The following is a 6676-nucleotide window of genomic DNA, read 5'->3' as shown; positions in this document are numbered from 1 at the left end:
AAGATGATCAGAGGGCTGGAGCACCTCTGCTGTGAGGACAGGCTGAGAAAGTTGGGGCTGTTCAGCCTGGAGAAGAGAAAGCTGTGGGGAGACCTTGTAGCCCCTTCTGGTACTTAAAGGGGGCCTACAGGAAAGTTGGGAGGGAGTCTTTATCAGGGAGTGTAGCGATAGGACGAGGGGTAACCATTTTACACTGGAAGGGGTTAGTTTTAGATTAGATATTAGGGAGAAATTCTTTCCTGTGAGGGTGGTGAGACACAGGCACAGGTTGTCCAGGGAAGCTGTGGCTGCCCCATCCCTGGAGGTGTTCAAGGCCAGGCTGAACGGAGCTTTGAGTGATCTGGTCTAGTGGGAGGTGTCCCTGCCCATGGCAGAGGGGTTGGAACTAGATGATCTTTAAGGTTCCCTCCAACCCAAAGTATTCTATGATTCTTTGGTTTTATGGCCTCATTATGTCTGCATTTCTCTTGTTGACATGGGGTTTTGTTGTAAGCAAAATTGTTTGAGAAAAAGAATTATGCTTTAGTCAGAGAAATATGCCTGCTCTTTGGAACCCAAGAGTTTATCACATGGCTAGTCACAATACTCAACCACTACCCAACAGAGCTGTGCCATCTCATCTGCCATACTGACCAAGGTACAGCCGTCCCTTTATTTGGTGTTTGTCTCCTCCTTCATCACCCGTAGAGTCCTAAGGTTGATGAGCAATCTTTAAGTCAGTGCATTGCAATCGGACATCAGCATCCAGTCTTTTCACTGAGATGCCCCGATGCATTTTTCTCACTCTCGTTTAGGTTCACTTGGAGCCATTTCATACAGTTGCTATAGCGGTCCACCTGTTTGTTCTTCGCTGGTCTGCAACCTTACACTATATTGAAATTTTATTATATGAAGTATACTATTAAGAAATACTTGTTATGGTGTATTTCAGGATCTAAAGTTAGGTCATGTAACTTACATGAGTTAGACAAAGAGTAGTTATGTAGTATTTTCTTTATTCAGTCTGTCCTCTGTTCAAACAGTACATCATGACATTTAAGCAAAGGAATCCCAGTATCCTGCAGTTTTCACCAGAGGCTGATGGCTGTGTAAGATGGCTGGGCCGCTCTGCCCATAAATTCCAAGGGATACAATTGTGCTGTGGGAGATGCGCATCATCAATTTGGACAACTGAAAGAAATCTACTGTTGCTGTTCGTTCGTCCTCACTGTGTAATGCACCCTTCTCATTTCCTTAGTAATCATTGGTCTGCATTTTTTAATGGGTGACTTGAAATTATATAGCACCTTGCTGTGCAGTGCGAGATTGTACCCCTCAAACTAAGAAAATGTAACCAGAAAAGTACAGAATTTAGGCGTGGAGTTCAAAGATAATGACTAAAGAGGATGTGATCAACATTTCCATTAAAGGCTTAAGACATGTTATTTACAACTATTTTGGATGTTACAGTATAATTAATAGAAGGTAGCTAAAGGACACTCCCTTTGACAAACTGATTAAGGGTAATTGAGCAACGGACCACCTCCATTTAAAAATGTCAATTTATTAACACAGGTATGGGCAATAGGAGCTGTATTTAGCACTTCCAGAAATCAGGCCAGTGAACTTTGTTTAATGCAGTAAGTAATCTAGTTAATGTGAAGACAACAATTTTGTTTATCTAGAGCAAGTCACTAGTTAGCATTTCTTTCAGGCTCCAAGTCATTTGGATGGGTGATCTAGTTTTATGTGTAAAAGTGGTGAACAAATGCAAAATTTATTAGTAGCAGAATTCACAGTTCTCCTTTACACTACTAAATTTTGTTACCACGTTTGCAATAAACTGTATAAACTCAAAATACTTATGGGGCAAAGGAAATGTAGCTAATCTGAATGCAGAATTTCTTCACGTTTCAAGCTATGAAGTGTAGAAATTAAATCCTTGCCGTGGGCAGGCAGTGAGAGACAAAATTACACCAGTATCAGTAAAAAAAGAAACAATTCTAAATGCATATGGATAAAAAAACAACACAGTAGCAACTTTATTGGCTGATAAGCTTTCGTCTTACCATGCTTTTAAATATTTTTAATATGGTAGCATAAGACTTCTTATCTGGTTAATGTTATCGTATGTGAACAGCAATCTTGACCTGAGAGCTAGAGAATGAATTATTCATGACTGAGGAGAAGAGGCAGAGAAGGAAGTTCAGCCAAAGGTGAGAGAAAATCTGGCCTATTAGGAAGGGAAGAGGAGATACGGTTCTGTTCCTGGCCTGTTCTGTGACCTTGGGCAAGTAACTTTATCTCCAGCTTTCTCCATTATTTCTCCTATCATTTGCCTGTCCTGGCTATTTAACCTGTGAGCTCTCTGAGCTCTAATCTTAGTTGAGGCTTCTGCACATAACTGCAAAACAAGGAATAACTAGCACAGTTTGTGTGCATCTGTGGGAGGAAGTTTGGAAGATGAGAGAAGTAAAATAGAATGGTTACAGCAGCAGCTTATCCTTCATCCCAGTGGTACGTATGTACACCAAAGACTGACAAAGGAAAATGAATGCCCATTGTACTTGCTTTAGACTGTGACATTAATGGACTTGCTAAAATTGCAATAATATATTTCTTTTAAAGAGTCATTCTGGCAATCTGACAAACCACCATTTAGCTCTAACAATCACTTTGATCCTCATCCTGAGCAGCAGGCTTGTTGATTGCTTCGAGAAGACTGGAGTTGCAAATGTGTCAGACTAGAATAAATGAAGGAATTGAACTGCAGAGAAGCAGAACAGGGCAACGAGAGGTTACTGTTTCCAAGCTTCTTTCTGACTTTGGAGGTTTGCACCATTCTTTTTCTGCCGTCTAGGTTTTTGTCATATCTCTTTTTTTGTATGTCCTCTCTATGATCCTGTTAAAACTTTGAGCTTTGTTTGCCCACATCCCTAGCTCCCACACAGATGTCTTGTGCTTCTTCCTCATTGAATCCTTCGCATAGGACAGTTTTCCTAAATTGATTTCTGTCAGCTTTCTCCATATTCCACAGTCTCACAAGAATGCAGCTGTTGAATGAACTATTTTATATTTACAAATTTAGACTTCTACTCAGGAAAACTAAAAATCTTATGTATGTTATGTTCTTACAGACTTCTTTCCAGCAAGAGCCTTTAAGAAGCAATTAATTAAAACTTATTACAACCCGGACCAAACAAAAATCAACCAAATATAACTCCTCTGATCATCTGTCTCCTGTGTGGAAAATTACTTTTTAGCTGATACTTTAAGGTTTACTCTTTGTCTTATGAACTATAAGCAGTTTAGGGTATAGAAACTTTCTCCTTTTCTGTTAGAAGGGGATGACAAAGCACACCAAGCATGTTTGTGTCCCATATTCTTTTACACCTGCTATGTTTTTGTTGCTTTTATTTGTGCAAATGTTTATATAAAAGAACTCTTAAGAATTGCTTATTCCAAGCTTTTATTAAAGGAAAAAGATGGAATAAATAATCGTCGCTTCAGGATAGAGACACTGTGCATGAAAAGAGTTTTCTTGGAACTAGACTTGGTAACAAAAGCAGCAAACTGGAAATCTAGTTTTATGTTTTCGTGAGGAATCTCTACAATTTTGTGAAAAAGATAAAATCCTCACTTCTGGTCAAAGCAGTTAGTTATTCTATTAAAAGAGTTAAGCTACATATATTTCTGTGGAGGTAGGAACATACTAGGGGAGAAAGCTAACTTCTTTTATCTACAAATCCGATACTTAAATATTTACCATTCAAATTAGATACAGGGATAAATCCAAGAGTCTGGTACACTACTCCTCTTTTTTCCGTATTCCTCAGAGAAAAGGTTCTTTTAAAGCAGTTTTCCTGCCATTTCTACCTACTATTAGCTTGACTTTTCACATCAGAGAAGAAAATTCTTTGATGTAATTCCTTCATATACACTTCATACCAATTCCTACTGTAGAATGAATTCTTGCTGCATTCTTTTCTTACATTGCTTCTTGCTAACTCTGCCAGAAGATAGACTTATCTTAACTGTCTGTCCATACAGCTAATATTATTTTCAGTGTTCGGAAAATATAGCTGGGAAAGCAAAAAGAGCAGGTAGAAAAGGGGAATTTTGCATTCTTTCTATTATGAGATGCAACTGACTTTAAATTTCATTTGTTTAAGGGTGTTTATTCAAATAAGTCTTCATACTTTAAAAAAATATACACGTGTATGTGGGAGGAAAGAAGAATTAGAACCTGTTAGAAACCTAATATATTGTCAAAAACCTTATTTGAGCTTCAGTTAAGGTCTTTTTATGGATGGAGTCTTGGCTGAAAGTGATTTTAAAAACAGTTGGCTTGGGTCAAATCTCTTAGACTTTGTTAAATACAGGTTATAACAAGAACTTTCAATTAAAATATGAGAATGCAATAGGGTGCACTTCTGTGTTGAGCCACCAGTTACTACTGAGTCCTGTTTCCAAATCATTCTTCTCATCCCTCTCAGATAGTATGTACAGATCTGTTTTTAAAGTGTATTAGTGGAAAAGGGAGCTTGTCTCTTTTCCTTTCAAAACTGTTTACTACATTGGAGCACAGGTAGTGGAGCAGTTTGATTTCAACAATGGATTTGGAAATCATTATAATTGTTATTGTCTGCAAACAACAATTGTTTAGGAGAGAGGTATATTTTCATGTCAAATAGAAGGTGGACATACTGGCATTACAGAGACTATTTAGAATTAAAAAATTGCCCATAGGGCGCAAGAATTCTACAAAGTGTCAGTGTTATTCCTTCAGGCTTATCAGCTTTCACTGTAATTGCTCATTTTAAATTTGTGGCATCTATCCCAGGATCTAAACTGAACTAATACTGAATAAAATTACAAAAGCCCTCATGATGCTTACTCCATTTTGGCTTGAGAAATTAATTTTTCAGTATCAATATTGTTAAACTGCTTTTGGAAACTTTTTATGAAAACCAGTTAAAGTTATGTTATTCATGTTGTCACTCATGTTCCCCAGGAAGAACTGTTTCCAGTTATTTTGACAAAGGGATTTGTGTTTCTGTCTTTTGGAGTTGACTGTAATGTAAAGATTAGGACCTTGCATCCAACGGGAAGTAGGAATTTTAAACTCATTTGTCCACATATACATGAGAAAAATGAAGCCATTCATTTGGTGGAGATCTGGCTCTATTCTGCTTAGCGTATGCTAATGTATTCTTCTCAATGTAATCTCTTACCTTGCCTAAATAAACTTTTAAATGCATATTTCTCTCAAGGTGCTCATAGAAGTTTACGTTAGTCTGCAATGTGGAGCAATTCCCAGAAAAATAATACCAGGAGAAGTCACTGTGAATTGTGTTATCATAAAAGCTAGAATCACTTATTTCCCTTTACAATTTAAAACATTGCACAAGACTCTCCAGGGTAGAAATAACATCTCCAGCTGGCCTGATTTGTATTACTAAAAGTAACAACACCAAAGAAGTGTTGCCTTTTATAATTTGAAATCAAATATGTACCTTATTACCAGAGTAGGAGGAATGCGTTTTACCGTAGTTCTCATGGCAATGTCCATCAGGAGGAAAAGAAGAAGAATTAAAGAAAACAGCTACCTAATCACAGAACATCCTGGATCATAAACATTTGGTAATGAAAATTAGAATTCAGTGAAAATCCATTTGAAATGTTTCAATTAAAAGCAGTTGTTATGGAGGCTGAGTGTATAATGCAGCTTCTTAAAATTAGTCTGTTAAAGTTCTACGTATTTTGACGTTCTGAATTCATTTTGTGGCTTCTTTGTCTCTCCGAACAGCTTTAATTGTCTCTTGCTCTAAAAGACATGAAAAATATAAATCGCCCAAAAGTTATATGAATTAAGAGAATGTTCTGCAAACCATGGTGTCTAGATTGGTGGGTTTGTGCTTGTGCAAAGGCAGTGATTCTTCACATCAATGTGTGAAGGGTGTCCTAAGTAGAGCAGTCGTTGCCAGACTGTGGCCACCATGTTTTTTACACAATGCAATGAGAAACAAACGCCGTAGGGGAATACACCCTGCAGTGCTCCAGGTTCTAGGCAGTAGGGTAGTGCCTCTAACGAGTTATATGAAATCTTGGATGCTATTATGGGTAAAAGGGCAAAAGTCCATCAGCGTTTAAGTGTCAAAAGTCTCCTTGACTTGAATGAGATCAGAGTTAACTCAGCCGGGTAAAAGCTAATGTAAAAGGATCAGAAAGGAATGGATGCTGTTACACAGCAGCTCTCTGAGAGAATGGAGAGCAGGATCTATGTGTGTCATTTTTGTGACCCTTCCAGGCTTGTTAGCAGGTAGGCCTGATGGATCTAGTAATTACGGCTCAGACTGTTACCTCTAATAACTATTGTGCTAATGCGTCCTTTTGTTCAGGGTTGCTGCTGCCCCTGCAGTGGCGGGAGATCTGAGTTGCATTCCAACCTGAATTTCCATAGGATCCTATGAACTCTTTTAGCCACTTCAGCAGTAGTTCAGGCACACGCATGTGTTTCTTCAACCAGCGCTGCTATGGGGCTACAGTTCCTGTAGCAGACAGCAGTTGAAGCTTCCACAAAAATTTTGGGGTTGTTTTTGTTGTACAAAAGTGAGAAGCCTTCAGTTAATTTGCTGCCTTAATTGCTCAGAATTAATGCATGGTGCAGCTCCATTAACTTCAACTGACCCTGCAA

This window comes from Charadrius vociferus, unplaced genomic scaffold, assembly GCF_000708025.1.
Source record: "Charadrius vociferus isolate BGI_N301 unplaced genomic scaffold, ASM70802v2 scaffold611, whole genome shotgun sequence".
Lineage (NCBI taxonomy): Eukaryota > Metazoa > Chordata > Aves > Charadriiformes > Charadriidae > Charadrius > Charadrius vociferus.
The sequence above is the reverse complement of the archived record's forward strand: the minus strand, read 5'-3'. Positions refer to the sequence as shown.